Source organism: Anser anser (assembly GCF_964211835.1).
Source record: "Anser anser genome assembly, contig: HAP1_SCAFFOLD_75, whole genome shotgun sequence".
In the NCBI taxonomy this organism is placed as follows: Eukaryota; Metazoa; Chordata; class Aves; order Anseriformes; family Anatidae; genus Anser; species Anser anser.
The window spans coordinates 246,083-268,573 of NW_028153982.1; positions in this window are offsets into that span (position 1 = coordinate 246,083).

The window sequence follows — 22,491 nt, forward strand, 5'->3', positions numbered from 1 at the left end:
GTGCACTGGCACCACTGGGGATGCAGTGCACTGAGTCCAGAGAGTGCACTGGCACCACTGGTGATGCAGTGCAGTGAGTCCAGAGAGTGCACTGGCACCACTGGTGATGCAGTGCAGTGAGTCCAGAGAGTGCACTGGCAGCACTGGGAATGCACTGCAGTGAGTCCAGAGAGTGCTCTGGCACCACTGGGGATGCAGTTCAGTGAGTCCAGAGAGTGCACTGCCACCACTGGGGATACACTGCAGTGACTCCAGAGAGTGCACTGGCACCACTGGGGATGCACTGCAGTGAGTCCAGAGAGTGCACTGGCACCACTGGGGATGCAGTGCAGTGAGTCCAGAGACTGCACTGGCACCAACTGGAGCTGCACTGCAGTGAGTCCTGAGATTGCACTGGCACCACTGGGGATGCACTACAGTGAGTCCAGAGACTACACTGACACCACTGGGGATGCAGTGCAGTGAGTCCAGAGAGTGCACTGGCACCACTGTTCATGCAGTGCAGTGAGTCCAAAGAGTGCACTGGCACCACTGGGTATGCAGTGCATGAGTGCAGAGAGTCCACTGGCACCACTGGGGATGCAGTGCATTGAGTCCAGAGAGTGGACTGGCACCAGTGGGGATGGAGTGCAGTGAGTCCAGAGAGTGCACTGGCACCACTGGGGATGCAGTGCAGTGGGTCCAGAGAGTGCACTGGCTCCACTGGGGATGAACTGTAGTGAGTCCAGAGACTGCACAGGCACCACTGGGGATGCAGTGCAGTGAGTGCAGAGAGTGCACTGGCATCACTGTTGATGCAGTGCAGTGAGTCCAGAGAGTGCACTGGCACCACTGGGGATGCAGTGCAGTGAGTCCAGAGAGTGCACTGGCACCACTGGGGATGCACTGCAGTGAGCTCAGAGAGTGCACTGGCACCACTGGGTATGCAGTGCAGTGAGTCCAGAGAGTGCACTGGCACCACTGGGGATGCACTACAGTGAGTCCAGAGAGTGCACTGGCACAACTGGTGATGCAGTGCAGTGACTCCAGAGAGTGCAGAGGCACCACTGTTGATGCAGTGCAGTGAGTGCAGAGAGTGCACTGGCACCAGTGCGGAAGCACTGCAGTGAGTCCAGAGAGTGCACTGGCACCACTGGGGATGCACTGCAGTGAGTCCAGAGAGTGCACTGGCACCACTGGGGATGCAGCGCAGTGACTACAGAGAGTGCACTGTCTCCACTGGGGATGCAGTGCAGTGAGTCCAGAGAGTACACTGCCACCACTGGTGATGCAGTGCAGTGAGTCCAGAGAGTGCACTGTCAGCACTGGGGATGCAGTGCAGTGAGTCCAGAGAGTGCACTGGCACCACAGGGGATGCAGTGCAGTGAGTCCAGAGAGTGCACTGGCACCACTGGGGATGCAGTGCAGTGACTCCAGAGAGTGCACTGGCACCACTGGGGATGCAGTGCAGTGAGTCCAGAGAGTGCACTGGCGCAATAGGGGATGCAGTGCAGTGAGTCCAGAGAGTGCACTGGCACCACTGGGGATGCAGTGCAGTGAGTCCAGAGAGTGCACTGTCAGCACTGGGGATGCAGTGCAGTGAGTCCAGAGAGTGCACTGGCACCACTGGGGATGCACTGCAGTGACTCCAGAGACTGCACTGGCACCAATGGGGATGCACTGCAGTGAGTCCAGAGAATGCACTGGCACCACTGGGGATGCAGTGTAGTGACTCGAAAGAGTGCACTGGCACCACTGGGGATGCACTGCAGTGAGTCCGGAGAGTGCCCTGGCACCAATGGTGATGCAGTGCAGTGATCCAGAGAGTGCACTGGAACCACTGGGGATGCAGTGCAGTGAGTCTAGAGAGTGCACTGGCACCACTGGGGATGCAGTGCAGTGACTCAAGAGAGTGCACAGGCACCACTGGGGATGGAGTGCAGTGAGTCCAGAGAGTGCAATGGCACCACAGGGGATGCACTGCAGTGATTCCAGAGAGTGCACTGTCACCACTGGGGATGCAGTGCAGTGAGTCCAGAGAGTACACTGGCACCTCAGGGGCTGCACTGCAGTGAGTCCAGAGAGTGCACTGGCACCACTGGGGATGCAGTGCGGTGAGTCCAGAGAGTGCACTGGCACCACTGGGGATGCACCTCGGTGAGTCCAGAGAGTGCTCTGGGAACACCGGGGGTGCAGTGCAGTGAGTGCAGAGAGTGCACTGGAACCACTGGGGATGCAGTGCAGTGAGTGCAGAGAGTGCACTGGCACCACTGGGGATGCACTGCAGTGAGTCCAGAGAGTGCACTGGCACCACTGGGGATGCAGTGCAGTGAGTCCGGAGAGTGCACTGGCACCACTGGGGATGCACTGCAGTGAGTCCAGAGAGTGCACTGGCACCACTGGGGATGCACTGCAGTGAGTCCAGAGAGTGCACTGGCACCACTGGGGATGCACTGCAGTGAGTCCAGAGAGTGCACTGGCAGCACTGGGGATGCAGTGGAGTGAGTCCAGAGAGTGCACTGGCACCACTGGGGATGCAGTGCAGTGAGTCCAGAGAGTGCACTGGCACCACTGGGGATGCACTGCAATTAGTCCAGAGAATGCACTGGCACTAATGGGGATGCAGTGCAGTGACTCGAAAGAGTGCACTGGCACCACTGCGGATGCACTGCAGTGAGTCCGGAGAGTGCCCTGGCACCAATGGTGATGCAGTGCAGTGAGTCCAGAGAGTGCAGTGGCACCACTGGGGATGCAGTGCAGTGAGTTCAGAGAGTGCACTGGAACCACAGGGGATGATGCAATGCAGTGAGTCCAGAGAGTGCACTGGCACCACTGGGGATGAAGTGCAGTGAGTCCAGAGAGTGCACTGGCACCACTGGGGATGCAGTGCAGTGAGTCCAGAGAGTGCACTGGCACCACTGGGGATGCACTGCAGTGAGTGCAGAGAGTGCACTGGCACCACTGGGGATGCACTGCAGTGAGTCCAGAGAGTGCACTGGCAGCACTGGGGATGCAGTGCAGTGACTCCAGAGAGTGCAGAGGCACCACTGTTGATGCAGTGCTGCGACTCCAGAGAGTGCACTGGCACCACTGGGGATGCAGTGCAGTGAGTCCAGAGAGTGCACTGGCACCATTGGGGATGCACTGCAGTGAGTCCAGAGAGTGCACTGGCACCACTGGGGATGTACTGCAGTGAGTCCAGAGAGTGCACTGGCACCACTGGGGATGCAGTGCAGTGAGTCCGGAGAGTGCACTGGCACCACTGGGGATGCACTGCAGTGAGTCCAGAGAGTGCACTGGCACCACTGGGGATGCACTGCAGTGAGTCCAGAGAGTGCACTGGCACCACTGGGGATGCACTGCAGTGAGTCCAGAGAGTGCACTGGCACCACTGGGGATGCAGTGCAGTGAGTCCAGAGAGTGCACTGGCACCACTGGGGATGCACTGCAATTAGTCCAGAGAATGCACTGGCACTAATGGGGATGCAGTGCAGTGACTCGAAAGAGTGCACTGGCACCACTGCGGATGCACTGCAGTGAGTCCGGAGAGTGCCCTGGCACCAATGGTGATGCAGTGCAGTGAGTCCAGAGAGTGCAGTGGCACCACTGGGGATGCAGTGCAGTGAGTTCAGAGAGTGCACTGGAACCACAGGGGATGATGCAATGCAGTGAGTCCAGAGAGTGCACTGGCACCACTGGGGATGAAGTGCAGTGAGTCCAGAGAGTGCACTGGCACCACTGGGGATGCAGTGCAGTGAGTCCAGAGAGTGCACTGGCACCACTGGGGATGCACTGCAGTGAGTCCAGAGAGTGCACTGGCACCACTGGGGATGCACTGCAGTGAGTCCAGAGAGTGCACTGGCAGCACTGGGGATGCAGTGCAGTGACTCCAGAGAGTGCAGAGGCACCACTGTTGATGCAGTGCTGCGACTCCAGAGAGTGCACTGGCACCACTGGGGATGCAGTGCAGTGAGTCCAGAGAGTGCACTGGCACCATTGGGGATGCACTGCAGTGAGTCCAGAGAGTGCACTGGCACCACTGGGGATGTACTGCAGTGAGTCCAGAGAGTGCACTGGCACCACTGGGGATGCAGTGCAGTGAGTCCAGAGAGTGCACTGGCACCACTGGGGATGCACCCCGGTGAGCCCAGAGATTGCACTGGCACCACTGGGGATGCACTGCAGTGAGTGCAGAGAGTGCACTGGCACCACTGGGGATGCACTGCAGTGAGGGCAGAGAGTGCACTGGCACCACTGGGGATGCACTGCAGTGAGTCCAGAGAGTGCCCTGGCACCACTGGGGATGCAGTGCAGTGAGTCCAGAGAGTGCACTGGCACCACTGTGGATGCAGTGCAGTGAGTCCAGAGAGTGCACTGGCACCACTGGGGATGCACTGCAGTGATTCCGGAGAGTGCACTGGCACCACGGGGGATGCAGTGCAGTGAGTCCAGAGAGTGCACTGGCAGCACTTGGGATGCACTGCAGTGAGTCCAGAGAGTGCACTGGCACCACTGGGGATGCAGCGCAGTGACTCCTGAGAGTGCACTGGCACCACTGGTGATGCAGTGCAGTGAGTCCAGAGAGTGCACTGGCACCACTGGGGATGCAGTGCAGTGACTCCAGAGAGTGCAGAGGCACCACTGTTGATGCAGTGCTGTGACTCCAGAGAGTGCACTGGCACCACTGGGGATGCAGTGCTGTGAGTCCAGAGAGTGCACTGGCACCACTGGGGATGCACTGCAGTGAGTCCAGAGAGTGCACTGGCAGCACTGGGGATGCACTGCAGTGAGTCCAGAGAGTGCACTGGCACCACTGGGGATGCACTGCAGTGAGTCCAGAGAGTGCACTGGCACCACTGGGGATGCACTGCAGTGACTCGAAAGAGTGCACTGGCACCACTGCGGATGCACTGCAGTGAGTCCGGAGAGTGCCCTGGCACCAATGGTGATGCAGTGCAGTGAGTCCAGAGAGTGCACTGGCAGCACTGGGGATGCAGTGCAGTGACTCCAGAGAGTGCAGAGGCACCACTGTTGATGCAGTGCTGCGACTCCAGAGAGTGCACTGGCACCACTGGGGATGCAGTGCAGTGAGTCCAGAGAGTGCACTGGCACCATTGGGGATGCACTGCAGTGAGTCCATAGAGTGCACTGGCACCACTGGGGATGTACTGCAGTGAGTCCAGAGAGTGCACTGGCACCACTGGGGATGCAGTGCAGTGAGTCCAGAGAGTGCACTGGCACCACTGGGGATGCACCCCGGTGAGCCCAGAGATTGCACTGGCACCACTGGGGATGCACTGCAGTGAGTGCAGAGAGTGCACTGGCACCACTGGGGATGCACTGCAGTGAGGGCAGAGAGTGCACTGGCACCACTGGGGATGCACTGCAGTGAGTCCAGAGAGTGCCCTGGCACCACTGGGGATGCAGTGCAGTGAGTCCAGAGAGTGCACTGGCACCACTGTGGATGCAGTGCAGTGAGTCCAGAGAGTGCACTGGCACCACTGGGGATGCACTGCAGTGATTCCGGAGAGTGCACTGGCACCACGGGGGATGCAGTGCAGTGAGTCCAGAGAGTGCACTGGCAGCACTTGGGATGCACTGCAGTGAGTCCAGAGAGTGCACTGGCACCACTGGGGATGCAGCGCAGTGACTCCTGAGAGTGCACTGGCACCACTGGTGATGCAGTGCAGTGAGTCCAGAGAGTGCACTGGCACCACTGGGGATGCAGTGCAGTGACTCCAGAGAGTGCAGAGGCACCACTGTTGATGCAGTGCTGTGACTCCAGAGAGTGCACTGGCACCACTGGGGATGCAGTGCTGTGAGTCCAGAGAGTGCACTGGCACCACTGGGGATGCACTGCAGTGAGTCCAGAGAGTGCACTGGCAGCACTGGGGATGCACTGCAGTGAGTCCAGAGAGTGCACTGGCACCACTGGGGATGCACTGCAGTGAGTCCAGAGAGTGCACTGGCACCACTGGGGATGCACTGCAGTGACTCGAAAGAGTGCACTGGCACCACTGCGGATGCACTGCAGTGAGTCCGGAGAGTGCCCTGGCACCAATGGTGATGCAGTGCAGTGAGTCCAGAGAGTGCAGTGGCACCACTGGGGATGCAGTTCAGTGAGTCCAGAGAGTGCACTGGCACCACTGGGGATGCAATGCAGTGAGTCCAGAGAGTGCACTGGCACCACTGGGGATGCAGTGCAGTGAGTCCAGAGAGTGCACTGGCACCACTGGGGATGCAGTGCAGTGAGTCCAGAGAGTGCACTGGCACTACTGGGGATGCACTGCAGTGAGTCCAGAGAGTGCACTGGCACCACTGGGGATGCACTGCAGTGAGTCCGGAGAGTGCACTGGCACCACTGGGGTTGCAGTGCAGTGACTCCAGAGAGTGCAGAGGCACCACTGTTGATGCAGTGCTGTGACTCCAGAGAGTGCACTGGCACCACTGGGGATGCAGTGCAGTGAGTCCAGAGAGTGCACTGGCACTACTGGGGATGCACTGCAGTGAGTGCAGAGAGTGCACTGGCACCACTGGGGATGCACTGCAGTGAGTCCAGAGAGTGCCCTGGCACCACTGGGGATGCAGTGCAGTGAGTCCAGAGAGTGCACTGGAACCACTGGGGATGCACTGCAGTGATTCCGGAGAGTGCACTGGCACCACTGGGGATGCAGTGCAGTGACTCCTGAGAGTGCACTGGCACCACTGGTGATGCACTGCAGTGAGTCCAGAGAGTGCACTGGCACCACTGGGGATGCAGTGCAGTGACTCCAGAGAGTGCAGAGGCACCACTGTTGATGCAGTGCTTTGACTCCAGAGAGTGCACTGTCACCACTGGGGATGCAGTGCTGTGAGTCCAGAGAGTGCACTGGCACCACTGGGGATGCACTGCAGTGAGTCCAGAGAGTGCACTGGCAGCACTGGGGATGCACTGCAGTGAGTCCAGAGAGTGCACTGGCATCAGTGGGGATGCACTGCAGTGAGTCCAGAGAGTGCACTGGCACCACTGGGGATGCACTGCAGTGACTCGAAAGAGTGCACTGGCACCACTGCGGATGCACTGCAGTGAGTCCGGAGAGTGCCCTGGCACCAATGGTGATGCAGTGCAGTGAGTCCAGAGAGTGCAGTGGCAGTAGTGGGGATGCAGTTCAGTGAGTCCAGAGAGTGCACTGGCACCACTGGGGATGCAATGCAGTGAGTCCAGAGAGTGCACTGGCACTACTGGGGATGCACTGCAGTGAGTCCAGAGAGTGCACTGGCACCACTGGGGATGCACTGCAGTGAGTCCGGAGAGTGCACTGGCAAAACTGGGGTTGCAGTGCAGTGACTCCAGAGAGTGCAGAGGCACCACTGTTGATGCAGTGCTGTGACTCCAGAGAGTGCACTGGCACCACTGGGGATGCAGTGCAGTGAGTCCAGAGAGTGCACTGGCACCACTGGGGATGCAGTGCACTGAGTCCAGAGAGTGCACTGGCACCACTGGGGATGCAGTGCAGTGAGTCCAGAGAGTGCACTGGCACCACTGGTGATGCAGTGCAGTGAGTCCAGAGAGTGCACTGGCAGCATTGGGAATGCACTGCAGTGAGTCCAGAGAGTGCTCTGGCACCACTGGGGATGCAGTTCAGTGAGTCCAGAGAGTGCACTGGCACCACTGGGGATACACTGCAGTGACTCCAGAGAGTGCACTGGCACCACTGGGGATGCACTGCAATGAGTCCAGAGAGTGCACTGGCACCACTGGGGATACAGTGCAGTGAGTCCAGAGACTGCACTGGCACCAACTGGAGCTGCACTGCAGTGAGTCCTGAGATTGCACTGGCACCACTGGGGATGCACTACAGTGAGTCCAGAGACTACACTGGCACCACAGGGGATGCAGTGCAGTGAGTCCAGAGAGTGCACTGGCACCACTGTTCATGCAGTGCAGTGAGTCCAAAGAGTGCACTGGCACCACTGGGTATGCAGTGCATGAGTGCAGAGAGTCCACTGGCACCACTGGGGATGCAGTGCATTGAGTCCAGAGAGTGGACTGGCACCACTGGGGATGCAGTGCAGTGAGTCCAGAGAGTGCACTGGCACCACTGGGGATGCAGTGCAGTGGGTCCAGAGAGTGCACTGGCTCCACTGGTGATGAACTGTAGTGAGTCCAGAGACTGCACAGGCACCACTGGGGATGCAGTGCAGTGAGTCCAGACAGTGCACTGGCACCACTGGGGATGCAGTGCAGTGAGTGCAGAGAGTGCACTGGCACCACTGGGGATGCAATGCAGTGAGTCCAGAGAGTGCACTGGCACCACTGGGGATGCACTGCAGTGAGTCCAGAGAGTGCCCTGGCACCACTGGGGATGCAGTGCAGTGAGTCCAGAGAGTGCACTGGCACCACTTTGGATGCACTGCAGTGATTCCGGAGAGTGCACTGGCACCACTGGGGATGCAGTGCAGTGAGTCCAGAGATTGCACTGGCAGCACTTGGGATGCACTGCAGTGAGTCCAGAGAGTGCACTGGCACCACTGGGGATGCAGCGCAGTGACTCCTGAGAGTGCACTGGCACCACTGGGGATGCACTGCAGTGAGTCCAGAGAGTGCACTGGCACCACTGGGGATGCAGTGCAGTGACTCCAGAGAGTGCAGAGGCACCACTGTTGATGCAGTGCTGTGACTCCAGAGAGTGCACTGGCACCACTGGGGATGCAGTGCTGTGAGTCCAGAGAGTGCACTGTCACCACTGGGGATGCACTGCAGTGAGTCCAGAGAGTGCACTGGCAGCACTGGGGATGCACTGCAGTGAGTCCAGAGAGTGCACTGGCACCACTGGGGATGCACTGCAGTGAGTCCAGAGAGTGCACTGGCACCACTGGGGATGCACTGCAGTGACTCGAAAGAGTGCACTGGCACCACTGCGGATGCACTGCAGTGAGTCCGGAGAGTGCCCTGGCACCAATGGTGATGCAGTGCAGTGAGTCCAGAGAGTGCAGTGGCACCACTGGGGATGCAGTTCAGTGAGTCCAGAGAGTGCACTGGCACCACTGGGGATGCAATGCAGTGAGTCCAGAGAGTGCACTGGCACCACTGGGGATGCAGTGCAGTGAGTCCAGAGAGTGCACTGGCACCACTGGGGATGCAGTGCAGTGAGTCCAGAGAGTGCACTGGCACTACTGGGGATGCACTGCAGTGAGTCCAGAGAGTGCACTGGCACCACTGGGGATGCACTGCAGTGAGTCCGGAGAGTGCACTGGCACCACTGGGGTTGCAGTGCAGTGACTCCAGAGAGTGCAGAGGCACCACTGTTGATGCAGTGCTGTGACTCCAGAGAGTGCACTGGCACCACTGGGGATGCAGTGCAGTGAGTCCAGAGAGTGCACTGGCACCACTGGTGATGCAGTGCAGTGAGTCCAGAGAGTGCACTGGCACCACTGGTGATGCAGTGCAGTGAGTCCAGAGAGTGCACTGGCAGCACTGGGAATGCACTGCAGTGAGTCCAGAGAGTGCTCTGGCACCACTGGGGATGCAGTTCAGTGAGTCCAGAGAGTGCACTGGCACCACTGGGGATACACTGCAGTGACTCCAGAGAGTGCACTGGCACCACTGGGGATGCACTGCAGTGAGTCCAGAGAGTGCACTGGCACCACTGGGGATACAGTGCAGTGAGTCCAGAGACTGCACTGGCACCAACTGGAGCTGCACTGCAGTGAGTCCTGAGATTGCACTGGCACCAATGGGGATGCACTACAGTGAGTCCAGAGACTACACTGGCACCACTGGGGATGCAGTGCAGTGAGTCCAGAGAGTGCACTGGCACCACTGTTCATGCAGTGCAGTGAGTCCAAAGAGTGCACTGGCACCACTGGGTATGCATTGCATGAGTGCAGAGAGTCCACTGGCACCACTGGGGATGCAGTGCATTGAGTCCAGAGAGTGGACTGGCACCAGTGGGGATGCAGTGCAGTGGGTCCAGAGAGTGCACTGGCTCCACTGGGGATGAACTGTAGTGAGTCCAGAGAGTGCACTGGCACCACTGGGGATGCAGTGCAGTGAGTCCAGACAGTGCACTGGCACCACTGGGGATGCAGTGCAGTGAGTGCAGAGAGTGCACTGGCACCACTGGGGATGCAATGCAGTGAGTCCAGAGAGTGCACTGGCACCACTGGGGATGCACTGCAGTGAGTCCAGAGAGTGCACTGGCACCACTGGGGATGCAGTGCAGTGAGTCCAGAGAGTGCACTGACACCAGTGGGGATGCAGTGCAGTGATTCCGGAGAGTGCACTGGCACCACTTGGGATGCAGTGCAGTGAGTCCAGAGAGTGCACTGGCACCACTGGGGATGCACTGCAGTGAGTCCAGAGAGTGCACTGGCAGCACTGGGAATGCACTGCAGTGAGTCCAGAGAGTGCACTGGCACCACTGGGGATGCACTGCAGTGACTCGAAAGAGTGCACCTTCACCACTGCGGATGCACTGCAGTGAGTCCGGAGAGTGCCCTGGCACCAATGGTGATGCAGTGCAGTGAGTCCAGAGAGTGCAGTGGCACCACTGGGGATGCAGTTCAGTGAGTCCAGAGAGTGCACTGGCACCACTGGGGATGCAATGCAGTGAGTCCAGAGAGTGCACTGGCACCACTGGGGATGCAGTGCAGTGAGTCCAGAGAGTGCACTGGCACCACTGGGGATGCAGTGCAGTGAGTCCAGAGAGTGCACTGGCACTACTGGGGATGCACTGCAGTGAGTCCAGAGAGTGCACTGGCACCACTGGGGATGCACTGCAGTGAGTCCGGAGAGTGCACTGGCACCACTGGGGTTGCAGTGCAGTGACTCCAGAGAGTGCAGAGGCACCACTGTTGATGCAGTGCTGTGACTCCAGAGAGTGCACTGGCACCACTTGGGATGCAGTGCAGTGAGTCCAGAGAGTGCACTGGCACCACTGGGGATGCAGTGCACTGAGTCCAGAGAGTGCACTGGCACCACTGGTGATGCAGTGCAGTGAGTCCAGAGAGTGCACAGGCACCACTGTTCATGCAGTGCAGTGAGTCCAAAGAGTGCACTGGCACCACTGGGGATGCAGTGCATTGAGTCCAGAGAGTGGACTGGCACCAGTGGGGATGGAGTGCAGTGAGTCCAGAGAGTGCACTGGCACCACTGGGGATGCAGTGCAGTGGGTCCAGAGAGTGCACTGGCTCCACTGGGGATGAACTGTAGTGAGTCCAGAGACTGCACAGACACCACTGGGGATGCAGTGCAGTGAGTGCAGAGAGTGCACTGGCATCACTGTTGATGCAGTGCAGTGAGTCCAGAGAGTGCACTGGCACCACTGGTGATGCAGTGCAGTGAGTCCAGAGAGTGCACTGGCACCACTGGGGATGCACTGCAGTGAGCTCAGAGAGTGCACTGGCACCACTGGGTATGCAGTGCAGTGAGTCCAGAGAGTGCACTGGCACCACTGGGGATGCACTACAGTGAGTCCAGAGAGTGCACTGGCACAACTGGTGATGCAGTGCAGTGACTCCAGAGAGTGCAGAGGCACCACTGTTGATGCAGTGCAGTGAGTGCAGAGAGTGCACTGGCACCAGTGCGGAAGCACTGCAGTGAGTCCAGAGAGTGCACTGGCACCACTGGGGATGCACTGCAGTGAGTCCAGAGAGTGCACTGGCACCACTGGGGATGCAGCGCAGTGACTACAGAGAGTGCACTGTCTCCACTGGGGATGCAGTGCAGTGAGTCCAGAGAGTACACTGCCACCACTGGTGATGCAGTGCAGTGAGTCCAGAGAGTGCACTGTCAGCACTGGGGATGCAGTGCAGTGAGTCCAGAAAGTGCACTGGCACCACTGGGGATGCAGTGCAGTGAGTCCAGAGAGTGCACTGGCACCACAGGGGATGCAGTGCAGTGACTCCAGAGAGTGCACTGGCACTACTGGGGATGCAGTGCAGTGAGTCCAGAGAGTGCACTGGCGCAATAGGGGATGCAGTGCAGTGAGTCCAGAGAGTGCACTGGCACCACTGGGGATGCAGTGCAGTGAGTCCAGAGAGTGCACTGTCAGCACTGGGGATGCAGTGCAGTGAGTCCAGAGAGTGCACTGGCACCACTGGGGATGCACTGCAGTGACTCCAGAGACTGCACTGGCACCAATGGGGATGCAGTGCAGTGAGTCCAGAGCATGCACTGGCACCACTGGGGATGCAGTGCAGTGACTCGAAAGAGTGCACTGGCACCACTGGGGATGCACTGCAGTGAGTCCAGAGAGTGCCCTGGCACCAATGGTGATGCAGTGCAGTGATCCAGAGAGTGCACTGGAGCCACTGGGGATGCAGTGCAGTGAGTCCAGAGAGTGCACTGGCACCACTGGGGATGCAGTGCAGTGAGTCCAGAGAGTGCACTGGCACCACTGGGTATGCAGTGCAGTTAGTCCATAGAGTGCACTGGCTCCACTGGGGATGCAGTGCAGTGACTCAAGAGAGTGCACAGGCACCACTGGGGATGGAGTGCAGTGAGTCCAGAGAGTGCAATGGCACCACAGGGGATGCACTGCAGTGATTCCAGAGAGTGCACTGTCACCACTGGGGATGCAGTGCAGTGAGTCCAGAGAGTACACTGGCACCTCAGGGGCTGCACTGCAGTGAGTCCAGAGAGTGCACTGGCACCACTGGGGATGCAGTGCGGTGAGTCCAGAGAGTGCACTGGCACCACTGGGGATGCACCTCGGTGAGTCCAGAGAGTGCTCTGGGAACACCGGGGGTGCAGTGCAGTGAGTGCAGAGAGTGCACTGGAACCACTGGGGATGCAGTGCAGTGAGTGCAGAGAGTGCACTGGCACCACTGGGGATGCACTGCAGTGAGTCCAGAGAGTGCACTGGCACCACTGGGGATGCAGTGCAGTGAGTCCGGAGAGTGCACTGGCACCACTGGGGATGCACTGCAGTGAGTCCAGAGAGTGCACTGGCACCACTGGGGATGCACCCCGGTGAGTCCAGAGAGTGCACTGGCACCACTGGGGATGCACTGCAGTGAGTCCAGAGAGTGCACTGGCAGCACTGGGGATGCAGTGCAGTGAGTCCAGAGAGTGCACTGGCACCACTGGGGATGCAGTGCAGTGAGTCCAGAGAGTGCACTGGCACCACTGGGGATGCACTGCAATTAGTCCAGAGAATGCACTGGCACTAATGGCGATGCAGTGCAGTGACTCGAAAGAGTGCACTGGCACCACTGCGGATGCACTGCAGTGAGTCCGGAGAGTGCCCTGGCACCAATGGTGATGCAGTGCAGTGAGTCCAGAGAGTGCAGTGGCACCACTGGGGATGCAGTGCAGTGAGTTCAGAGAGTGCACTGGAACCACAGGGGATGCAATGCAGTGAGTCCAGAGAGTGCACTGGCACCACTGGGGATGAAGTGCAGTGAGTCCAGAGAGTGCACTGGCACCACTGGGGATGCAGTGCAGTGAGTCCAGAGAGTGCACTGGCACCACTGGGGATGCAGTGCAGTGAGTCCAGAGAGTGCACTGGCACCACTGGGGATGCACTGCAGTGAGTCCAGAGAGTGCACTGGCAGCACTGGGGATGCAGTGCAGTGACTCCAGAGAGTGCAGAGGCACCACTGTTGATGCAGTGCTGCGACTCCATAGAGTGCACTGGCACCACTGGGGATGCAGTGCAGTGAGTCCAGAGAGTGCACTGGCACCACTGGGGATGCACTGCAGTGAGTCCAGAGAGTGCACTGGCACCACTGGGGATGTACTGCAGTGAGTCCAGAGAGTGCACTGGCACCACTGGGGATGCAGTGCAGTGAGTCCAGAGAGTGCACTGGCACCACTGGGGATGCACCCCGGTGAGCCCAGAGATTGCACTGGCACCACTGGGGATGCACTGCAGTGAGTGCAGAGAGTGCACTGGCACCACTGGGGATGCACTGCAGTGAGGGCAGAGAGTGCACTGGCACCACTGGGGATGCACTGCAGTGAGTCCAGAGAGTGCCTTGGCACCACTGGGGATGCAGTGCAGTGAGTCCAGAGAGTGCACTGGCACCACTGGGGATGCAGTGCAGTGAGTCCAGAGAGTGCACTGGCACCACTGGGGATGCACTGCAGTGATTCCGGAGAGTGCACTGGCACCACTGGGGATGCAGTGCAGTGAGTCCAGAGAGTGCACTGGCAGCACTTGGGATGCACTGCAGTGAGTCCAGAGAGTGCACTGGCACCACTGGGGATGCAGCGCAGTGACTCCTGAGAGTGCACTGGCACCACTGGGGATGCACTGCAGTGAGTCCAGAGAGTGCACTGGCACCACTGGGGATGCAGTGCAGTGAGTCCAGAGAGTGCAGAGGCACCACTGTTGATGCAGTGCTGTGACTCCAGAGAGTGCACTGGCACCACTGGGGATGCACTGCAGTGAGTCCAGAGAGTGCACTGGCAGCACTGGGGATGCACTGCAGTGAGTCCAGAGAGTGCACTGGCACCACTGGGGATGCACTGCAGTGAGTCCGGAGAGTGCCCTGGCACCAATGGTGATGCAGTACAGTGAGTCCAGAGAGTGCAGTGGCACCACTGGGGATGCAGTTCAGTGAGTCCAGAGAGTGCACTGGCAGCACTGGGGATGCAATGCAGTGAGTCCAGAGAGTGCACTGGCACCACTGGGGATACACTGCAGTGAGTCCAGAGAGTGCACTGGCACCACTGGGGATGCAGTGCAGTGAGTCCAGAGAGTGCACTGGCACTACTGGGGATGCACTGCAGTGAGTCCAGAGAGTGCACTGGCACCACTGGGGATGCACTGCAGTGAGTCCGGAGAGTGCACTGGCACCACTGGGGTTGCAGTGCAGTGACTCCAGAGAGTGCAGAGGCACCACTGTTGATGCAGTGCTGTGACTCCAGAGAGTGCACTGGCACCACTGGGGATGCAGTGCAGTGAGTCCAGAGAGTGCACTGGCACCACTGGGGATGCAGTGCACTGAGTCCGGAGAGTGCACTGGCACCACTAGTGATGCAGTGCAGTGAGTCCAGAGAGTGCACTGGCACCACTGGTGATGCAGTGCAGTGAGTCCAGAGAGTGCACTGGCAGCACTGGGAATGCACTGCAGTGAGTCCAGAGAGTGCTCTGGCACCACTGGGGATGCAGTTCAGTGATTCCAGAGAGTGCCCTGGCACCACTGGGGATACACTGCAGTGACTCCAGAGAGTGCACTGGTACCACTGGGGATGCACTGCAGTGAGTCCAGAGAGTGCACTGGCACCACTGGGGATGCAGTGCAGTGAGTCCAGAGACTGTACTGGCACCAACTGGAGCTGCACTGCAGTGAGTCCTGAGATTGCACTGGCACCACTGGGGATGCATTACAGTGAGTCCAGAGACTACACTGGCACCACTGGGGATGCAGTGCAGTGAGTCCAGAGAGTGCACTGGCACCACTGTTCATGCAGTGCAGTGAGTCCAAAGAGTGCACTGGCACCACTGGGTATGCAGTGCATGAGTGCAGAGAGTCCACTGGCACCACTGGGGATGCAGTGCATTGAGTCCAGAGAGTGGACTGGCAACAGTGGGGATGGAGTGCAGTGAGTCCAGAGAGTGCACTGGCACCACTGGGGATGCAGTGCAGTGGGTCCAGAGAGTGCACTGGCTCCACTGGGGATGAACTGTAGTGAGTCCAGAGACTGCACAGGCACCACTGGGGATGCAGTGCAGTGAGTCCAGACAGTGCACTGGCACCACTGGGGATGCAGTGCAGTGAGTGCAGAGAGTGCACTGGCACCACTGGGGATGCAATGCAGTGAGTCCAGAGAGTGCACTGGCACCACTGGGGATGCACTGCAGTGAGTCCAGAGAGTACACTGGCACCACTGGGGATGCAGTGCAGTGAGTCCAGAGAGTGCACTGACACCACTGGGGATGCAGTGCAGTGATTCCGGAGAGTGCACTGGCACCACTGGGGATGCAGTGCAGTGAGTCCAGAGAGTGCACTGGCACCACTGGGGATGCAGTGCAGTGAGTCCAGAGAGTGCACTGGCAGCACTGGGGATGCAGTGCAGTGAGTCCAGAGAGTGCACTGGCACCACTGGGGATGCACTGCAGTGACTCGAAGGAGTGCACTGGCACCACTGCGAATGCACTGCAGTGAGTCCGGAGAGTGCCCTGGCACCACTGGTGATGCAGTACAGTGAGTCCAGAGAGTGCAGTGGCACCACTGGGGATGCAGTGCAGTGAGTCCAGAGAGTGCACTGGCACCACTGGCGATGCAGTGCAGTGAGTCCAGAGAGTGCACTGGCACCGCTGGGGATGCAGTGCACTGAGTGCAGAGAGTGCACTGGCACCACTGGGGATGCAGTGCAGTGAGTCCAGAGAGTGCACTGGCAGCACTGGGAATGCAGTGCAGTGACTCAGAGAGTGCACTGGCACCACTGGGGATGCACTGCAATGAGTCCAGATAGTGCACTGGCACCACTGGGGATGCAGTGCAGTGAGTGCAGAGAGTGCACTGGCACCACTGGGGATGCTGTGCAGTGAGTCCAGAGAGTGCACTGGCACCACTGGGGATGCAGTGCAGTGAGTCCAGAGAGTGCACTGGCACCACTGGGGATGAACCCCGGTGAGCCCAGAGATTGCACTGGCACCACTGGGGATGCACTGCAGTGAGTGCAGAGAGTGCACTGGCACCACTGGGGATGCACTGCAGTGAGGGCAGAGAGTGCACTGGGACCACTGGGGATGCAGTGCAGTGAGTCCAGAGAGTGCCCTGGCACCACTGGGGATGCAGTGCAGTGAGTCCAGAGAGTGCACTGGCACCACTGGGGATGCAGTGCAGTGACTCCAGAGAGTGCACTGGCACCACTGGGGATGCAGTGCAGTGAGTCCAGAGAGTGCACTGGCACCACTGGGGATGCAATGCGGTGAGTCCAGAGAGTGCACTGGCACCACTGGGGATGCAGTGCAGTGAGTCCAGAGAGTGCACTGGCACCACTGAGGATGCAGTGCAGTGACTCCAAAGAGTGCACTGGCACCACTGGGGATGCAGTGCAGTGAGTCCAGAGAGTGCACTGGCACCACTGGGGATGCACTGCAGTGAGGGCAGAGAGTGCACTGGCACCACTGGGGATGCACTGCAGTGAGGGCAGAGAGTGCACTGGCACCACTGGGGATGCAGTGCAGTGAGTGCAGAGAGTGCACTGGCACCACTGGGGATGCACTGCAGTGAGGGCAGAGAGTGCACTGGCACCACAGGGGATGCAGTGCAGTGAGTCCAGAGAGTGCACTGGCACCACTGGGGATGCAGTGCGGTGAGTTCAGAGAGTGCACTGGCACCACTTGGGGATGCAGTGCAGTGAGTCCAGAGAGTGCACTGGCACCACAGGTGATGCAGTGCAGTGAGTACAGAGAGTGCACTGGCACCACAGGGGATGCACTGCAGTGATTCCAGAGAGTGCCCTGGCACCACTGGGATGCAGTGCAGTGACTCCAGAGAGTGCACTGGCACCACTGGGGATGCACTGCAGTGACTCCAGGGAGTGCACTGGCACCACTGGGGATGCACTGCAGTGAGTCCAGAGAGTGCACTGGCACCACTGGCGATGCAGTGCAGTGACTCCAGAGAGTGCACTGGCACTTCTGGGGATGCAGTGCAGTGACTCCAGAGAGTGCACTGGCACCACTGGGGATGCAGTGCAGTGAGTACAGAGAGTGCACTGGCACCACTGGGGATGCAGTGCGGTGAGTCCAGAGAGTGCACTGGCACCACTGGCGATGCACTGCAGTGAGTCCAGAGAGTGCACTGGCACCACTGGGGATGCAGTACAGTGAGTCCAGAGAGTTCACTGGCACCACTGGGGATGCAGTGTAGTGAGTCCAGAGAGTGCACTGGCACCACTGGCGATGCAGTGCAGTGAGTCCAGAGAGTGCACTGGCACCACTGGGGATGCAGTACAGTGACTCCAGAGAGTGCACTGGCACCACTGGTGATGCAGTAGAGTCCAATGAGTGCACTGGCACCACTGGGGATGCAGTGCAGTGAGTCCAGAGAGTGCACTGGCACCACTGGGGATGCAGTGCAGTGAGTCCAGAGAGTGCAATGGCACCACTGGGGATGCACGTCAGTGAGTCCAGAGAGTGCACTCTCTGGACTTGCCGGGGTGCATCCCCAGTGGTGCCAGTGCACTGGGGATGCACGTCAGTGAGTCCAGAGAGTGCACTCTCTGGACTTGCCGGGGTGCATCCCCAGTGGTGCCAGTGCACTCTCTGGACTCACTGCACTGCATCCCCAGTGGTGCCAGTGCACTCTCTGGACTCACCCGAGTGCATCCCCAGTGGTACCAGTGCACTCTCTGGACTCACCCGAGTGCATCCCCAGTGGTGCCAGTGCACTCTCTGGACTCACTGCACTGCATCCCCAGTGGTGCCAGTGCACTCTCTGGACTCACTGCTCTGCATCCTATTGGTGCCAGTGTACTCTCAGGACTCACTGCATTGCATCCCCAGTGGTGCCAGTGCACTCTCTGGACTCACTGCACTGCATCCCCAGTGGTGCCAGTGCACTCTCTGGACTCACTGCACTGCATCCCCAGTGGTGCCGGGGCACTCTCTGGACTCACTGCACTGCATCTCCAGTAGGGCCAGTGCACTCTCTGGACTCACTGCACTGCATCCCCAGTGGTGACAGTGCACTCTATGGACTTGCCGGGGTGCATCCCCAGTGGTGCCAGTGCACTCTCTGGACTCACCGGGGTGCATCCCCAGTGGTTCTAGTGCACTCTCTGGACTCACTACAGTGCATCCCCAGTGGTGCCAGTGCACTCTCTGGACTCACTGCACTGCATCTCCAGTGGTGCCAGTGCACTCTCTGGACTCACCGGGGTGCATAACCAGTGGTACCAGTGCACTCTCTGGACTCACTGCAGTGCATCCCCAGTGGTGCCAGTGCACTCTCTGGACTCACTGCACTGCATCTCCAGTGGTGACAGTGCACTCTCTGGACTTGCCGGGGTGCATCCCCAGTGGTGCCAGTGCACTCTCTGGACTCACCGGGGTGCATCCCCAGTGGTGCCAGTGCACTCTCTGGACTCACTGCAGTGCATCCCCAGTGGTGCCAGTGCACTCTGGACTCACCGCACTGCATACCCAGTGATGCCAGTGCACTCTCTGGACTCACTACAGTGCATCCCCAGTGGTGCCAGTGCACTCTCTGGACTCACTGCACTGCATCTCCAGTGGTGCCAGTGCACTCTCTGGACTCACCGGGGTGCATAACCAGTGGTACCAGTGCACTCTCTGGACTCACTGCAGTGCATCCCCAGTGGTGCCAGTGCACTCTCTGGACTCACTGCACTGCATCTCCAGTGGTGACAGTGCACTCTCTGGACTTGCCGGGGTGCATCCCCAGTGGTGCCAGTGCACTCTCTGGACTCACCGGGGTGCATCCCCAGTGGTGCCAGTGCACTCTCTGGACTCACTGCAGTGCATCCCCAGTGGTGCCAGTGACCTCTCTTGACTCACTGCACTGCATCCCCAGTGGTGCCAGTGCACTCTGGACTCACCGCACTGCATACCCAGTGATGCCAGTGCACTCTCTGGACTCACTGCACTGCATCCCCAGTGGTGCCAGTGCACTCTCTGGACTCACTGCACTGCATCCCCAGTGGTGCCAGTACACTCTCTGGACTCACTGCACTGCATCCCCAGTGGTGCCAGTGCACTCTCTGGACTCACTGTAGTGCATCCCCAGTTGTGCCACTGCACTCTCTGGACTCACTGCACTGCATCCCCAGTGGTGCCAGTGCACTCTCTGGACTCACTGTAGTGCATCCCCAATGGTGCCAGTGCACTCTTTGGACTCACTGCACTGCATCCCCAGTGGTGTCACTGCACTCTCTGGACTCACTGCACTGCATCCCCAGTGGTGCCGGGGCACTCTCTGGACTCACTGCACTGCATCCCCAGTGGTGCCAGTGCACTCTCTGTACTCACTGCACTGCATCCCCAGTGGGGCCAGTGCACTCTCTGGACTCACTGTACTGCATCCCCAGTGGTGCCTGTGAAGTCTCTGGACTCACTAAACTGCATCCCCAGTGGTGCCAGTGCAATCTCAGGACTCACAGCAGTGCAGCTCCAGTTGGTGCCAGTGCACTCTCTGGACTCACTGCACTGCATCCCCAGTGCTGACAGTGCACTCTCTGGACTCACTGCACTGCATCCCCTGTGGTGCCAAGGCACTCTCTGGACTCACTGCTCTGCGTTGCCATTGGTGCCAGTGCACTCTCTGGACTCATTGCAGTGCATCCCCAGTGGTGCCAATGCACTCTCTGGACTCACGGCACTGCATCCCCAGTGGTGCCAGTGCACTCTCTGGACTCACTGCACTGCATCCGCTGTCGTGCCAGTGCACTCTTTGGACTCACTGCGCTGCATCCCCAGTGGTTCCAGTGCACTCTCTGGACTCACTACACTGCAACTCCAGTGGTGCCAGTGCACTCTCTGGAGTCACTGCACTGCATCACCAGTGGTGCCAGTGCACTCTCTGGACTCACTGCACTGCATCCCAGGTGGTGCCAGTGCACTCTCTGGACTCACTGCAGTGCATCGCCAGTGGTGCCAGTGCGCTCTCTGGACTCACTGCAGTGCATCGCCAGTGGTGCCAGTACCCTCTCTGGACTCACTGCACTGCATCCCCAGTGGTGCCAGTGCAGTCTCTGTGTTAGTGTTGGGGAGAATCGAATGGATGTTTTACTAATGTCTCTTACGTAATGGGGCCTACAGTATAATTAAGCATTGCCAAATGTACTTACATTATCAATTAATCTATGTATACTGGATACTTAGGGAGTACATTGAACAATCAAAAGAGTCATTGAAGGGGAACCTTGGGAGGGAACAGGTACAACCTGACCTTGGATAAGGGCCTGGAAATGATGAAATGAGTTGAAGCAGAACCAAGAAGCGGAGGGAGCATGCGTCGAGTATGAAAGGTGAAAAGTTTAGCGGAGAGGAAGACTCCTTACTTCATCTGGACGACCACCTGGACGACCACCAGAGTGCGCCATGCATGTGCAAAGGGAAGGGGAGCTAATTAGAATGAAAAGCGAGGCTGCTGTTGCAACCTGTAATGAATATGTATACCTGACGCAATATTGTATGTATAAATAACGGCTGGGAAGTAACGGGACTTGAAGCCAGATTTGGGCACCTGCCCCGGCTTCCAGCGCTGAATAAAGCACCTTCATATAATCACTTGGTGATTATGTGGTTGCTAGGCTAACATCTGGAGTCACTGCAGTGCATCCCCAGTGGTGCCAGTGCACTCTCTGGAGTCACTGCAGTGCATCCCCCGTGGTGCCAATGCACTCTCTGGACTCACTGCACTGCATCCCCAGTGGTGCCGGGGCACTCTCTGGACTCACTGCACTGCATCCCCAGTGGTGCCAGTGCCCTCTGTGGACTCACTGCACTGCGTCCCCAGTGGTGCCAGTGCACTCTCTGGACTCACTGCAGTGCAACCCCAATGGTGACAGTGCACTCTCTGGACTTGCCGGGGTGCATCCCCAGTGGTGCCAGTGCACTCTCTGGACTCACAGGGGTGCATCCCCAGTGGTGCCAGTGCACTCTCTGGACTCACTGCAGTGCATCCCCAGTGGTGCCAGTGCCCTCTGTGGACTCACTGCACTGCATCCCCAGTGGTGCCAGTGCACTCTCTGGACACACCGCCCTGCATCCCCAGTGGTGCCAGTGCACTCTCTGAGCTCACTGCACTGCATCCCCAGTGGTGCCAGTGCACTCTCTGGACTCACTGCACTGCATCCCCAGTGGTGCCAGTGCACTCTCTGGATTCACTGCACTGCATCCCCAGTGGTGCCAGTGCACTCTCTGGACTCACTGTACTGCATCCCCAGTGGTGCCAGTGCACTCTCTGACTCACTGCACTGCATCCCCAGTGGTGCCAGTGCACTCTCTGGACTCACTGCAGTGCATCCCCAGTGGTGCCAGTGCACTCTCTGGACTCACGGCAGTGCACCCCCAGTGGTGCCAGTGCACTCTCTGGACTCACGGCAGTGCATCCCCAGTGGTGCCAGTGCACTCTCTGGACTCACTGCACTGCATCCCCAGTGGTGCCAGTGCACTCTCTGGACTTGCCGGGGTGCATCCCCAGTGGTGCCAGTGCAGTCTCTGTGTTAATGTTGGGGAGAATCGAATGGATATTTTACTAATGTCTCTTAGGTAATGGGACCTACAGTATAATTAAGCATTGCCAAATGTACTTACATTATCAATTAATCTATGTATACTGGATACTTAGGGAGTACATTGAACAATCAAAAGAATCATTGAAGGGGAACCTTGGGAGGGAACAGGTACAACCTGACCTTGGATAAGTGCCTGGAAATGATGAAATGAGTTGAAGCAGAACCAAGAAACGGAGGGAGCATGCGTCGAGTAAGAAAGGTGAAAAGTTTAGCGGAGAGGAAGACTCCTTACTTCATCTGCACGACCACCAGAGTGCGCCACGCATGTGCAAAGGGGAGGGGAGCTAATTAGAATGAAAAGCAAGGCT